The sequence below is a fragment of the Rhinolophus sinicus genome, chromosome 4, assembly GCF_057876585.1.
Source record: "Rhinolophus sinicus isolate RSI-liver-muscle chromosome 4, RSI-T2T, whole genome shotgun sequence".
NCBI lineage: Eukaryota > Metazoa > Chordata > Mammalia > Chiroptera > Rhinolophidae > Rhinolophus > Rhinolophus sinicus.
In genome coordinates, this window is record NC_142504.1 from 49,427,524 (window position 1) to 49,444,276 (window position 16,753).

Sequence of the window (16,753 nt, forward strand, 5' to 3'; positions counted from 1 at the left end):
TCTGCGCAGTGAAGATCGGTGTCCAGCGCAAACCTCACGCACGGGGTTTGTTTGGCTCCCACGGGGTGGGGCAACTATCCTATTCCACCGGGTTCCGTTCACAATTCTCAGTTTTTAGATAGATTTGTACAATATTGATACAGGTGAAGCCGCGTTTCAAGGCTGTTGGAGGCCTTTTATTAAAATGGTGGAGAGTTATTGCACAACAACGGATTTGGACGACCACGATACGATGTAGGTATTTCAGCGTGTTTCACCAGTCTTACGGAAATTAAAGTTATTGTCAGTTATCATTGGAGTCAGGGCTGAAGGGTGTAGGAGAAAGGTTATACATAATGGAAAAAGGCTTGTCCCGACAGGTTCCTCCTGATCCCCCACCCACCTTTCCTACCCTCTTTTTTGGGGGGGTAGTATTGGGGAACAGTGTGTTTCTGGAGGATTCATCAGCTCCAAGTCGACCTTCAATCTAGCTGTGGAGGGCGCAGCTCAGCTCCAAGTCCAGTCGCCATTTTCTATCTTTAGTTGCAGGGGGCGCAGCCCACCATCCTATGTGGGACAAGCCGGCAGCCCTGTTTTTGAGATCTGCTGCTGGAGCCATCAGGCCTCCCCTCGCCTACCCTTTTGTACCTGTCCTCTACTTGGGGCGCTCTTAGTGTCTTTCTATAGAAGACTAATTCCTGCTCTCCCTTAAAGATTTAGCTTAGGTGACACTTTCCTCCTGGCACCCAGTTATCGGAGACCCAAGGTAGTGATCACCTTATAGATTTCCCCAATATCTTAGAAGTTCTTGGAGAGCTGGAATGGTGGCTGTTGGCACGTATGGTAAATAAGGTGGTTAACACCATGTAACACTTAGTAAATAAGGAGGAAAGGAATTTAGCACAGTAAGATCTCAATACCATGTTCCAAGTAATTGCCTATTATACTAACTGATTTTCCAAGCACTTACCTATGAATTAGCAGGTTCCTTGCCATTGAAGTTATTCTAGGAGGGTTTGATAACTGTTATTGAAGGTCGTTTTGGAAGCTAACCCTTTCTCTTTTGAGACCTATTTACCTCCTTATCTGCTTGCCAGAGAGTGCAAAGAACACATTTTAGTTTCCTTGTTGACAGAGACAATCTTTTTCTTTTTTATCCTGACTCCCACTCCTCAGTCCCTAGCACAATGCTCTCTGTCATTGGGCGCCTTGTGGATGATTGCACATTCCTCTTACTAAACAAAAAGGCATCAGAGATGCCACTCAGGGCTACATCAGTGGAAAGTGACCATGCATTTGATATCCAGTGCACCTGAGACCACTATAAGGAATACTCCAGGTCTTCCTACTTTCTTTCTTTCTTTCTACTTTGTTTTTGCACCTTTTCTCCCAGTTATCAGAGTCCCAAGATACTGATCTCCTTATAGCTTTCTTGCTACTCTTCTCTTTGTATTCTCTTTAGCCTATTTTTTCCTAAACTTTTATTCCCATTCTGTTAAGGATTTGGGGCTGGGCACCTGGAGGTGAGTTGTGGGTACTAGTGCTATTTGATTCACAAAGAATCAAATTAGACTAATGTTACTTCCAAATGAGACATACACTGCCAGATTAGAATGAGGTTCACTTTGCAATTTACAAACTAAAAATCTAATTCTGAATCTATTTATAACTTAAAATCTAAATTCTGTGATTTAGTAACCCAGTTTTGGCATTTCTCCATTTTTTCATGTTTTGAAGGTCTCAGAAATTGGAATTGGCCAAGCCCTTTCTCACATTCTGAGATTAACTTTCTATTTCCTCTGTTCTGACTCTCCTGGCTTTCTCTCCTGTTGTGCTTGTTCATGCCAGCCAGTGGAAGGCATGGTTGTTTCTCCTCTGAAAACCTTTAGTGCTAGAGTACACGCCTTGAACTTTATAAAAAGTTCCCGTTCTTGATCATGTGCCAGTAGTTTTTAAAAGATAGAGACCACTTGCAGTGAACAGAAGAATAGTATCTGGTCACCTGTCAGACTCATGCACAGGATCTGATTGGGCAGAACAAAGTAGGAGTAAGCTACAGCTGTTACCTTCAGTTACATGTAGCCCAGCATGTAACTGTCAGCTGAGCTGGGAGGAACTCCTACTTTCCTGAGGAGCTGGTAGTGGCTGGCAGAGCAAGTGAGATCTGATTAGGCAACCAGAGGGTTGTGAATCTTTTTCATCCTAAAAAAACAAGGGTGTTTAAACAATAGCATCTCATTGAAGGCACAACTGTTCAAAATCTGGGAAGAATGTTCAGATGACTGTATCACATTGACTACAATACTGATTATTTTCTATTTGTTTTTCAAATCTGAGGAAAGAGCCAGAAGCTTTGGGCACAACATGTTCCACTCTCTCCCAGGGCTGTTATAGAAAATAATATTTGTAATGCAAAATTATCCTATCTGAGGTATTATAATTCAGTCCTATGTGGTAGTATAATTATAACTAAGTTACCTACCTAATTTGTCATTGTTTTACTTTCTCTTTGCAGTTTATAAAGCATATGCCAGGTTAAGATACTTGGCACTTAAAGATGTGCAAGAGGTCAGAAGGAAGCTGTGTATAGGGAAATCGTATCATTGGCTAACTACAACATTCTTTTGTGTTTCTCAGTAGTAATACAAGGTTCTATTCATTTTGTTGGGAAGATAAGACTTTAGAACACATTCCTAACCAATATTTGTCTTTTTTTCCCCCCCTGGAAAGATAGTATTTAACACCAATGAGTACAAAACTTGAGTTTTGCCTATAAACAATTCTTTTCATCGATGAATGCAATAGTCATTTTAGAAATATCTAAAAATGACTCTAAATTTAGGTTTACAGAAAAGTTGCAAAGTACAAAGAATTTCTATATACACTTCACCCAGTTTCCCCTTTTGCTAACATCCTCTATAACCAACATATACACGTATTTGTCAAAACAAAGATATTCACATTAGTATATTACTATTAACTAAACTACAGAATTTTTCAAACGTCACCAGTTGTCCACTAGTGTCTTTTTACTGCTTCAGGATCCAATTCAGAATACCACATTTAATCTAATGAGGTCTTTTCTGAAGGCATGTTCAGGAGTGGAGGGAAATGAGTAAGACAAAGTCATGTTCCATTCTGGTGAAAACTGAACAAAATGCATGAAAAGGATTGAGTATGTGGTAAATTGTTTTGACGCCCGTAGCCCCCTCCTCTGTGGTTGCTGCCTGGGTGTCAGCACCTGCTCCACCTTGGTTCCCTTAGGTCTTGGTGTCCCAATTTGGGACAGAGGCCTACACATGATTGTTTCACCCAAATCCTGGTGTCTGCTCACACAGCCCTGGGACCCTACCACCTGCACTAAGCGTAAGTTTTCTGGAGAGCAGGGGAGCCCTGTCATTGCTACACAGTCCCTTAGAGCTGGGGTACACTTCAGTGGGTAACAGTGGGAATATGTTGCCAACTTTGGGTAAATCCTGCCTCTACTTTGTGACCTGCAGCAAGAGGTTTACCCTCCTAAGTTTCCATTTTTTTCATGCCCATTTTTCAGAGAAGTTTGAGAGTTGTAGTGAGGTTTAAATTTCATTATCTTCAGAGATCATACAGAAGAGTGCCTGGTACAGAGTTAAACACTTAGTAAAAGTTAAACCTGTTATTATCACTTTGTTCCAGAAACAGTGCGTGGATCAAGCTCTGGATTGGGTAGTCAAGAAGTAACAAAGACTCAATGCTACAGCAAAATTCATTTAAGGAAGTCAAACTTAAGGAAGACGAGTCTGTTGATAGAAGGAAAGAAATATGAAACTTGGAAATAGAATTCTAGAAAGCAAATAAAATGCAGTTTTTCACTACTGAAAACTCATGTGGGGCAAAAGGTTATTCTAATCCCCTCTGTATGCGTCCAATTTTAATCTATTTTTGGCTGAAGTGAGCATCGTTCTCATCACCATTTTAGCTCACATTTAACCAATGAGTGAACAAGGAAAAATGTTTTAATTGGTAGAAGTTAATTTTATAATAATTTTGTTGATGAATAAAACATCCAGCCTAAGAGAAAACTTACAAGAGTTTATTTGAGACAAACTGATGACAATTGCCGGGAAGCAAAATCTCAGTGGATTGAGAAAATGCTCCGGAAAATGGCAGTTTTGCAACTTATTTTATACTTTAGAATCAAAGGAGGAAGGTTACATGAAATCCATTGGTGGTAGATTAAGGGGGTGGGAGAAAACAAAGTGGCGCAATCTCTGGGATTGGATAAAAAATAAATTGGGGAGACAGAGACTTCTTTTACATTGGTGGGTACAGGATAGTTAACAGCATTTTACAGCACATAGAGATGAAATCAAGGGACAAGAACAAAAATGAGGGATTCTGGGGGTGGCCGATTAGCTCAGTTGGTTAGAGCGTGGTCCTAATAACACAAAGGTTGCAGGTTCAATCCCCACATGGGCCACTGTGAGCTGTGCCCTCCTTAAAAATAAATAAATAAATAAACAAACAAATAAATAAATAAATGCTGGATTCTGTAGTTTCCTGCTCTGGTGCGGTGGGTTGTGCCCTGAGGGGTCTGGAAAAAGGACTCTGACATTCCAAGGGTATGTTACCTTAGATGCACAAAGACAATAGAGGGGCTCACTTAAGGTAAAGATTGACCTTTGTCAAGGAAGCTACAGGCCAAGGAGTTGACTACGGGCCATGACCTATTAGTTAGCAATTTTTGTGTTCAGACCATCCTATGTGGTTACTTTCAGTCTCTGAGTTTGTAGGGCCTCTCATGTGGCCTCCCCTGAGCTTGTCAGGTTTAGTATGCAGCACTTTTTTGTCCACAAGCTTTGCAAGTACTGTAATTAGGTTTCTAAAGAAATAAGGTTCATTGTATAATTACTTTTATAATAGCATAACTTGGAGTTGTATAGCTACTGGCATTTTTTTCAGAGACCTGTCATAGTTTTCTCATGTGACCCTTGGGTTAAGAGAGGCTGTATGAATTATTTTCCACATTTTGCTGCGAAGAAAGCTCAGTGGGAAGAAAGCATCAGGAAGGGCCTCCTAGAGGAAGTGACACAGCAGTGACACATAAGAGATGTGAAGGGGGTGCCCCACGTGGATGGGGGGTTGCTGGCAGAGATGCAGCAGAAAGTAGGGCATGGTGATAGAGGAGACGGGAGTTCTTTCGTGGGGCCAAAATCAGTATGTCTGATGCTTTGGGTAAGGGGAGCAGTATAGAGGCAGAACTTTATATGCCAGACTAGGAGTTTGCACTGGAGTCTCTGCCAGTGAGTTGCTTTGAGACAAGAGAGCAGTAACATGATCAGATTTCAGTTTAGGAAGATCATTATGGCAGTAGTATAGAAGATGAACTCGGAAAATCTTTAGTAGATAGGGTCAAGCTGGTTGATATTTTCAAAACCTGTTGGACATGAGACCTCAGGTCCCAGATGTGGCAAGGAGCAAGAGGGGACAGCCAGTTTGGCACTCACTAGCAGCACAATACTGCCTGCAACAGAGCACGAGATTTAGATGCAGAAACCCGGGTTCCTGCCCTGGCTTTATCACATCTACATTTGTCTTGGAGCATTATCACTTAATTTCCTTTGGCCGCCTCGGAGTCGGAGTGTTTGTGTAGCACCAGCTTTACATATGTTAATTAACATGATGGAGTACTTCCGGCAACAAATCAGGATTTGGGGATTAAGACAAATGTGAAGAAGTTACAAGATGGTCCCAGAATCATATCCAGGGGTAGAGGGTTCAGCAGGCTGCCTAAACTTATGTAGCAGGGTGGATATGGGGATTTTAGAATCCAATTTTGAATTGCTTCTATCATAAGTAATTATTCCAAGGACTTCCAGGTTTTATTGTCTCCCTGGAAAGCAGAGTGTCCCTAAAGATTTATACAGAGATTTCAAGTTTATTTTATTATACTCAGGACTCTCTCTTGAAGTCAGGTGGGAAGCAAAAAAAAATGTTCACTATTTCTGTCCGAGTGGTTTGTTTATTCTATTTGCTGGTATGGAGACTTGACTTCCTGCCAGGAAGAGAACAGGGTGTGATAGATCTGGGATCTTTGACTGAGTGTTGAAGTGCTTTGTTTTTAGCAGGCAGTACAGGATCTCCCCAGGATCTGAACTTCCTGTATTTAACATAGGAAGCCAAAGAAAGGCACAGTAGCCCTTCCCTCCTGATTCTGTAGATTTTGTGTCAGGACCCCTATGATCTGGGTGACAGTATAGCATTTATTAACAGAAAATAGATCACTGAAGATGAACATTTTTAATGTTGACGAGTCACATGTCCAGGAAGTCTATAATCTTATCGAAAATACAAATCAATCTTCTAACATGATAGGAAGAGAGGAAATAAAGAAATGCCTGAGTAGGAGCTGGCCAAGAAAATGCTGATGCTGATAAAATGATGGCAATGAAGTTTGTTGTTAATTTCTCTAGCAGACGAACGTTTATACAGTAGCTTGGTCTCTAGAAAGTTAACTGTAAAGGTAATTTTTGCAAATGGAATTTCATTTTAATACTTTTTAGGAATTGGCCATTCATTTAAAGGATTCTTTTGGAGAACCTCTTTGTGATCATTCTTTAAGCTTCGTAGGTTTGTATTTTTTATATCTCCACCCATCCCAATTTGTTTACCACAACAATCATTTCTAATTTTTTCACAAGCTAACTAAATTGGTTTTTGCTTTCTGAAACAATTTCTTCGATTATTTTTGTTTTTTCTACACAAAAGCAAGTTTTTATTTGTTGTTGTTCATTTGTATTTAAACTCCTCTGCTTTCTTTTTTCTCTTCATTGTTTTTCTTTTTTTCATTTCTTAGAATGACCAAATGACAAGAAGGCGGGCAATTTGTTGACTTTGACTTTGTTGTCAAGGTATAACCTTGAGAGGACAGGGAAAGCCCCAACCATTCCACCACCTGCCTCTGGAAATACACATACATCCCACTGCACTGTCACATGAATCCTGAAATGCCATCATACTGCGTTCCTTGTCTTAGGTGAAGAGCTTCATGTTTTAAAATACAAACATACTGGAAAATTATTGCATCCAATGGTCTATTACAGTATAACATTTAATGGAAAATTATCTTACTTTTTTCAACTGGCAGTGAGAAAAATGGGAGTTTTAATGGAAGTGTAGGAAAAAAGGAATAATCTTGGAACCTGGGGTACCATTGCAGGAGGACAGCCTTAAGTAAAGGAAAAAGTTCTGGGCTGCCAAAAAGTTGCAATAAGGATAATGAATGCTTGGGAAATACTGCGAAGAAGCCTCTCAGGACTGAAGAAAAGGGAAATGGGAAGCAGAAATAAAGCAAACTTGGATTCTTGCACAATTTAGGGAAGACTGAAATTTCTTAGCATATTTAATCAATGATTGCCAATAATCTGAGAAGAGAGACCTGAATACAGCCCTATTCCTTCCAGTATTAATCGATCACCCATATGGACCAGGTATTTTGCTAAGTGCTAAGCATACAAAGTGGAACAAGATATTCGTCCTCAAAGAGTTTACATTCTAAGATAGACCAAAGGAAAAAAAAGATAAATGAAAATATATTTTCAAGTTGTAATATGTATAATGAAGAACACAAAACATACACTTTTTATATTTTTGTTTTCTGTGCTACTCTGCAAAAACAGGTAAGTTGGCAACGACTGCAGTCTTCATAATCTACAGAATCAAGTACTGTTGACTTAGGTCTTATGTAAACAAATGAATTACACTAATTCAACAATGTGGATAAATCCTACTAATGAAACAATAAAACATTAAATGAAGAAAGTAAATGCCCACAATATGTACAAAATGATATAATTTTATAGAGTTGAAAACAACTAATATAAGAATATACTTTATAGAAATTATATATATATATATATATATATATATATATATGCAATTAAAGTATATATTTTAAAAAGCAAAGGACTTCTGGATGTTGGTTATATTGTGTGGAGAGAGGTAAGAAATGGGTGGGAAATGGGTGGGGATCACTTGTTTAGATGAAGGTTGTGTCAAGGTTCTAGCTTTTGTTTTGGGTGGTAGTCTTGCAGATACTTATCACATTGTTAAGAATAATGAAATAAGTAAAAACAAAACTAGAAAGCCTGGGTTCCCTAGGAAAGAGCCTGAGGCTGGTGCTTCATTTGGAAAGTACAATCTCCGAGCAATGGTGATGAGGAGGTCCTAAGTTAGGAGGTTCTGTGTAAGAAACTATGTAGGATTTCCAGGGATAATCTTTCAACATTCTCAGAACCCTTTGAAATTCTCAACATCATAAACACCGAGGGGCTCCTCAGAGCCAATTCTACTTAAATAGGTGAGGTTAATCGCTGCCTGTGAATTTTGGTTTTAAGACATACTTTCTATTTGCTATCTCCTTCCCAACACAATGCCCACCATCTGGCTACTTTTCCAGAAATTCCAGGATTGAGAATTCTAATACTGTGTTTCCCTGAAAATCAGACCTAGCCGGACAATCAACTCTAATGCATCTTTTGGAGCAAAAATTAATATAAGACCCGGTATTATATTATAAAGACCTGGTCTTATTTTACTATAAGTCTTATATTAATGTTTGCTCCAAAAGACGTATTAGAGCTGATTGTCCGGCTAGGTCTTATTTTGGGGGAAATAGGGTATACTGGTCTAAAGAGACGAAAACAGAGAAAGGTGATTAGTCATGGAATTGCTGGTGATAGAGGAAAAAGGGATATATCCAGAGCTCCAGAAAACTAACAAGAGTACTGACTGCAACTAGTCCACATACCCAGGAGAGTGAACTCACAACAGTTTCAGATCAATTACGCAGGAAAAGCGAGGAGGCAGAGTGGGGAACAATTCCTCCTGAACTTAACAGTGGAGAGTGGGGAGCCACTTGAGGTCCCTGCTTGCTCGGTTTTTGGGGAGACTGTAAATATATACTGCACACAGTCCTAAATATCCTTTTCTGCCTGTGATCACTAAGGCCACTAGAAGCAGGAAGTCAGGTATATGACTTACGTTATTTTTATATTACAAGGATAATTGTGCTGTAGTTGATAGAATCCTGAGGGGCAATGTAAAATGTATTTACGCCTTGTTCTCACATACCCACTGTCGTGCGGGGTCTCAGCTCCTGCTCCCCACATAAGAACGCAGGACATGGTAAGGCCAAAAAGGAACACCCACGGAGCCATAGATAGGGGAGTCACACCACTATAGTCTCACTGGCGGCTGGGTTGGAGACACAGGAAGCAGGAGCCACACTATCTGCAACCTGCCGTCCACTTCTCTGCAATCCGCAACCCACACTCCGCCGCCTGCTAGCTTAGCCACGGCAGTTATATCAGTGGCTAATAGCTAACCGGTAACAGCTGATGGCCAACTAGTCACAGCTAATGACCATCTACTTCCCGAGCCAGCACCTTTCCATGTGAGGCCGAGAGCCTGGAAACTGCTCTCTGGGACTCTGTCTCCACAGCCACTAGTGAAAGAGGTAATAAGAGAAACATGAACTAGAGCAATCAAGTAAAACTATCTTCTTGAGCCTTTTTTGTGTGTGTGCCCAGCATTGTTTTGGGGGAACACATCCCCCACCCTCATTTCAAAGTATTCCTGTTCCAGCGGTTTGGCCCCAGGATGGGTATGTGATCCAGAATCTGTCAGAGTATTTTATCTTCCTAGTGACAGTGATTGGTTCATGAAAGAGTATGTGATATAAGTTTAACCAGTCAGACGTCTCTCTGGGCATTTTATCAGCTCTCCAGAAAAATACCCTTTCTCTAGGATCATAGGCTCTAAGAACTCTAGCGGTCTGGGGCAGCCAAAGTCCATCTTGCTGCCACATGGCGTCAACTGGAAGATGCAGACAAGCAGAGACAAATAATGGGTAAGGAGTGTGGAAGAGAGGTCCCAAATAATACTATATCTGTTCTAAGAGATCCTTGTGTCGATGCAGCTGAGTGGGACAGGTTTCTACCAGTCTCTGAGAATGGGGCAATCAGGGTTGTGACTCATTAGAAACAATCGTCCTTGTCAGGAGGAGCCAAGCTTTCCCAGGAAATTCACAGTGGAAAGGGACTGATCATAGCAAATAACCATACTGGGACTTCTTGAAGTTATTTGCCTTTGGGTAACTTCAAGGTTATAGCATCCCACGCTCCCTGAAGCCCTCCTGTGTGCCCTGCTGCTTATATTGACCTGAATCGCCCAATTCACCTGGGAGAAAGAGTGAAGAAGAAATAGCATCCAAGTTCAATATAATTAGTCTTCTTGTCTTTCTCATGCATCAGACTTTCAGATGTTTGAAGGCAGGTCCCGTATCTCCTACTAACTACTGGATTTTCAGGTGTAGCACAGTCCCAGAGCTCAGTAAGCCTTTAAATGAAGCACTGAATAGTGAATCTGATATGGCATGTAGGTATGGAGGCCTGAAATATTCAGTCTGAGAAATTCATTGTTTTGGATTAAAGCACTGCCTCTCCAAGCATCCTCTTAAAAAATGCAAATACTCAGAGGAGACATAAGGCATTTTTTGTCACCCAGCAATTCTTATGTTTGGCAGCTATCAGAACAAGGGCAACTATAAAAATTTGATTTTAGAGAATAATCTTAGTGTGATAGAAAGGATACAACTTGGTGTAACTATTTTGGAAAACAGTGTGGCATTACCTCCTAAAATTGAACATTCATATACATAAGACCCAACAATTCACTTTTGAGAAATTGATCCAAGGGAGACGTGCAGGTATACAACAGGAGATGAGTAAGAATGTTCATAGCTGCAATGATCACAATGCAAAAACCCGGAAACAAGTCAAATGCCCATCAGGAGAGTGGATGGATGAATTGTGATATGTTCACACAATGGAATATCATGGCAATAAAAACAAATGAACTACACTAAGTCACAACAATGTGGATAAATCCTAGTAATAAAACAATAAAACATTAAGTGAAAAAAGTAAATGTCCAGAATATATACAATATATAATTTTTATAGAGTTGAAAACAACTAAATAAGAATATACTTTATAGAAATATATAGATATATATGCAATTAAAGTATATATTTTAAAAAGCAAAGGAGTTCTTGATGACAGTTATATTGTGTGGAAAGAGGCGGGCAATGGGGTGGGGATCACATGTTTAGATGAAGGTTGTGTCAAGGTTCTAGCTTTTGTATTGGGTGGTAGTCTTGCAGGTATTTATCACATTATTAAGAATAACGAAATAAGTAAAAACAAAACTAGAAAGCCTGGGTTCCCTTGGAAAGAGCCTGAGGCTGGTGCTTCATTTGGAAAGTACAATCTCAGAGCAATCATGGTGAGAAAAAAGTGAAGGAAGGCAGGGAAGGATGGGAATCAATTCCAGGGGACACCTTAACGTTGCTTCACGAGGAGCTCTGAAGACACGGCCAGTATGTGGGCAGTTGTGTCTCTTCAGCTACATGGAAAGTCTTCATGGAGGATGTCCAGAGCGACCGTGCTTTGGAGCAGTCCTTGGGAGGGAGGAGGAAGAGGAAAATTGTGGTCTCTCCAATGGGAAGTGACTTTCCCTGGGAACCACTTCTGGGTTGCTTCTCTGGCTTGCCTCTAGGTGGCAGAAGCAGATCCCACAGCCTGTTTTAGGTAAATCCAGAATGGTGGGAGGAGCCAAAATTTCAGGGCCTGTAGCTTTATCAGGCCAGCTGTCCCGTGGCAGCAAGGGGAGGGTCCTGACCCTCCCAGGCAAGACTCTGGTTGGCCCGCCATGCAACAAGTTCCTGGGCTGTGGAAGCAACTGAGCCAGAGCTGGTGGCCAAGGGTCCAGGCCAGAATGGCACGGAGAGAATGTAAAAGGTGCATAAGATGTGTCCCGTGTGAGTAGGGGCTTGGGAGTCGAAGCCAGGTTTAAAACCCTTTGTGAATCTGGATAAATTCCTTAACTTCCCTTAAGCCTCATGGAATATGAGAATAATGATAACTGTTGTGAGAATTCAAAAGAGATCATGTGTATAAGGCAATATGCAGAGTCTTTGGCACCTAAGCAGTTCTCAGAAATGGTATTCCCGTTTGTCCTACCCCATGCCATGAAGCATAATTAGACAGTACTGGGATGGGGGAGCAGGTCTGACTTCTTTCCCCTTCTCCTCATTCCACCCCACCCTCTACCTGACCCTGGGCAGCCTAAGGGCACTGGCACCGGTGTTATCAGATGAAAGAGAAAAGACAATTTTTACCCCCTTCCCAACATTGATGGCCATGGGCTTCTACCTTTCCTCCGCACTCTCGGTTTGAAAAACTATTGGATTTAAAGAGGCATCCCAAACACAGATGGGTATTTCAAGCAGGCAGATAATTTGCCACCCACTCCAAATGATATTCTTCAAATATTTGTCCAATATTTATTTTGCTTGGCGACAGAGTTGGCTCCAACATGACAAAGGCCCCTTTCATGAGTGTGGTGGGAGCGAGCATGGGACCTGAGGTCACCAACGGCAGATTTCCAATTTATTTCAGGGATGTGTTCGCCATCCCCTTTATGACTTGCTACTGTGGCCACCTGTCCACTTGGTCATTCCTTTATATTTTTAGAACTTCTCAAAAGGGCAACTATGTCAGCCAGAACTTTTGGTAGCTGATAAATATCATTTTAATTCAAGACCCCCCTTTTTTTGGTCATTTAAAAATATCCATTTTCTGATTTGCCTGCCTTATACAATTAAGTGCCAGTGCCGTTCATAACACCTCCATAGGCCCTTATGTTTGCATACATGCCAGGAACTAAAATAAATGCATACGGCTATTTTGCTGATGAAATGTAGTATTGTGTACAAGGTCTGCCAATTAAGTTTGCGAACTTGCCACTGTGCACTTACATTGGCTGCACTGTACAAACAGCTCGGTAAGGTTTCATAACCTTGATATATCAGTGTCTCACAGCTGTGTTCATGTTGATGTGTGGCGGTGTCTTGCGGAGAGGCGTTCATTATTGTGTGTTTTCGTGTGCCGTCGTGAGAATATTTGAGCTTGAATTAGAGCAGCAAACTAACATTAAATTTCTTGTTAAACTTGGCAAGAGTGGAAATGAAATCAGGGACATGTTATCCCAAGTTTATGGGGATAATGCCATGAAGAAAATGGCAGTGTACAAATGGATTAAACGTTTTCCTGTGGGGAGAGAACGCTTCACTGATGAAGCCAGGGCAGCCACTAATGAGCAGAACTGATGAAAACATCACAAAAATTCTGTGAATTGTGCGTCAAAATCATCGGCTGACTGTGAGAAGCATACCAGACCAGTTAAACATTGACAGAGAAATAGTTAGGAAAATCTTAACTGAAAATCTTGGCATGAGAAAGGTGTGTGCAAAAATGGTCCTGAAGGAGCTCACCAATGAACAAAAGCAAAGGAGAGTCGAAGTTTGCCAAGACCTTTTGGAGAGTCAAGATGATGCTTTGGGCTGTGTTATCATTGGTGATGAAACATGGGTGTACCAATATGACGCTGAAACAAAGCATCAAAGTACACAATAGAAGTCAGCCAATTCTCCACCACCAAAAAAGTTCTGTCAGTTCAAATCAAGAGTCAAAACAATGTTGCTAACCTTCTTTGATATCAGAGGGATTATTCATTATGAATTTGTACCAACTAGACAAACAGTTAACCAAGTTTACTATTTGGAAGTGCTGAAAAGACTGCATGAAAAAGTTAGACAAAAACGACCTGAACTTTTCTCCAAGAATTCATGGTTCTTGCATCACGACAATGCACCAGCTCACACAGCACTGTCTGTAAGGGAGTTTTTAGCCAGTACATAACTGTATTGGAACATCCACCCTTCTCACCTGATCTGGCCCCCAATGACTTTTTCTTTACCGGAAGATAAAATATTGAAAGGAAGACATTTTGATGACATTCAGCACCTCGAGGGTAATAGGACGACAGGTCTGATGGCCATTCCAGAAAAAGAGTTCCAAAATTGCTTTGAAAGGTGGACTAGGCGCTGGCGTCAGTGCATAGCTTTCCAAGGGGTGTACTTGGAAGGTGACCATAGTGATATTCAGCAATGAGGTATGTAGCACTTTTTCTAGGATGGGTTCGCGAACTTAATTGTCAGACCTCATAAGTGTGGGTTTTAATTTTGTAGTTTTAGATGAGTGACTTAAAATTTTCTTTTCTTGTTCGTAATTTGTTTTCTAATGGGGATAAAATGAAGTTATGTGGGGGCTGGAAGAAACTCTCAAAGTCGGCTCTCCTTATCATTAACGCATATTTTCCTCATGCCCCAGCTCCAAGTTACTCCTCCTCAGAGCCTTTTTGGGGACAGAGTACATTCCTAATCCCTAGGTTTCCTCTCTTTCCTTTGAGCTCATTGCATGGCCTTCACAAACATGTAAAAAATTCTGAAGGAGTGACACTCCTGCACACTCTTGGCACATTTCCTTTGGCTTCCCCCTTCTGGCTCACTTCCTATATCCACGGATCCAGCTGGCCCCAATTTCTTTCTAGTGGGCAGTGGGCAAGAGAGTAAGAAGTCATTTAAAGACTTCACACCCCTGACTCAAGTATTACTGGTGGAATGATTTTCTGCCTGTCCCCCAGGTGCAAAGCCTGGAATTCTACTACTGGAACTTCTTTCCTTTGGCTAAATGTTGACTGTCCCTAAAAGATCAATGTACTGGAGGACTGGCGTTGAAGGTCCTAAGTCACCCTTGTCTTTGTTGTGACTGGAGAGCTGGTTGGGTCAGAGGAGGCTCTGAGGACAGCTGGGGGGTGGAGGAGGACGAGATGCTGTAATTAGGTGGCTCAGGACGCAGGGAGAGCTGCCACTTTGATAGGAGCCACCTGGGCTTGCTTACAGGTGGCACATATCATTTTGTCCTTGATTTCTCCCTCTTGCTGGCATAGCTGCTCCCTGCCTTTAACTTTCAAATTCGAGATGTTTATTTATGGTAGCAAGGGAAAATACTGTAGGTTACCGAAATCAGCAGAGGTTAGAAAATCCATAAAAAATAAATAGCAGAAAAGTGTCACCCAAAACTCAATATTTTTTTTAAAAAGTTAAATATTAAAAAAAACGTGAGACCCAAGAAAAAAAAGGCTTCTCAAAGGAAGAAAACATGTGTTTTCAAAAGAAACATATTTTCTACCCTGTCTTTTTAATTTTTTTTCTTGCTCTGTGACATTAGGCCATCTTTTATGAAGGTCATCTGTTATGAAAATCAATAACTTTAACTAATGTTAGTATGTCTCCTGAGGCGATGTGAGATAATATGGTAAGTAAATAGCGGAGTTGCTGAATCAAAGGAAGGGATCATTCAGGACCGCAATTAGCCCAGCATGGTGTTCCCTTTTAATCAGATTCCTCACTCTGTGGGGCTTGCCCTTTGGCCTGAACTTCATTGAGCTGCTGGATTAAAGGCGTGAGAGTTGAGCTTCATTTCCTTCCATTTCTACTCTTAGAGCATCCATTGCTCCTTTTATCGATTGTCAGGACCAGTCCTAGAAAATGCTGAGAATTGGGTGTGAATAATAATTACTATTATACGGTTCTCTGTAGTTTGCAAAGCACTTTACATGCTGTGGGGGCAGAGCCTCAGAAAGTAGTTCCCAGGCTTGCGGCCTCACATAGACAGGTGCTGGCTCAGGTAGTAAATGGCCAACTGTGATTGCATGGCCATCAGCTGTGGCTAGTTGGCCGTCAGCTGTAACCAGTGAGCCATTGGCCACTAATATAACTGCTGTGGCTACGCCAGCAAGAGAAGAGAGAGAAAAAAGAATGGGGGCTAGCAAGAAGATGGCGGCTGGGCTGGCAAGCGTGGATGGTGGTTTGCGGACAGTGTGGATCCAGCCTCCAGTGAGAGTATAGTGCCGCCAGAGAGAATATAGTGATATGACTCCCCTACCTATGGCTCCGTGGGTGTTCCTTTTTGGCCTCACCATATCCTGCGTTCTTGTGTGGGGAGCGGGAGCAGAGACCCCGCAGGCCGCCCTGCACGACAAATGGCGCAGCGAGCAGGGTCTCCCGCATGACAAATGGCGCAGCGAGCAGGGTATGGTGCCAGCCAAAGCTCTCCAAAGGACGGTGGAGCAGTTTGTGTGTATGGACACTCAGTCTCAGGAAGACCAGGAGGAGCAGCTGCCGGAGAGCTGGACCCCCGTGGAGGGGTGGGAGGACGTGGACGGTTCTCCCACCAGCACAGGAAAAGCCATGCAGCTGCTGGAGAGATGGAGCCCCTTGGAGAGGCGGAAAGATGTGGACGGTTCCCCAACCAGCACAGGCCGGAGAAAGCGAAGGTCGTTGCAGCCCTGTGGGCCGGGGAAGTTCCTGCTCAGGCAGCCCGGATGCAGGACTTATAGTCCCAGGAGGTAACGCTTGCTGAGTCCTCCGTGGGAGATGAGGGTGAGGTCAAGGTCGTCACTCACCCCCAGGACAGCCCTGGTGAATGACTATGGACTATGGGGAATTGCCTTCCATCCCTAATTTAATGGACCGCTTGACTGTTTGTTTGGGAACTGTTGTTAGTGGAACTGGGGGATATTTGCTTTTGTCTCTTGACTGGCCACCATTGAGAATATGTAAGCACCTTGATTGTGAGTCGCTGTTGTTCCAGCAGGGTACCCTGAGAGGCACAGAGAGAGTGGCAGTGCCTTGAGAGCCCTGGCTGAGTCCAGGAAGTCTGGCTGAGCCCTGAAGATACCCTGGCTGTGCCCAGGAAGTCGGGCTGTTCCCAGAGAGAGTGGCAGTGCCCTGAGAGCCCTGGCTGAGTCCAGGAAGTCTGGCTGAGCCCTG

The 16,753-nt window shown here is 42.2% G+C and overlaps 1 long non-coding RNA gene across 1 annotated transcript; it reads left to right on the plus strand.

Moving 5' to 3' along the window:
• Positions 1-22: 22 nt before the first annotated feature.
• Positions 23-3,837, plus strand: LOC141573185 (uncharacterized). The gene is made up of 2 exons (XR_012498854.2): positions 23-234; positions 3,652-3,837. It is a non-coding gene; the product is annotated as an uncharacterized LOC141573185 (long non-coding RNA).
• Positions 3,838-16,753: the final 12,916 nt, after the last annotated feature.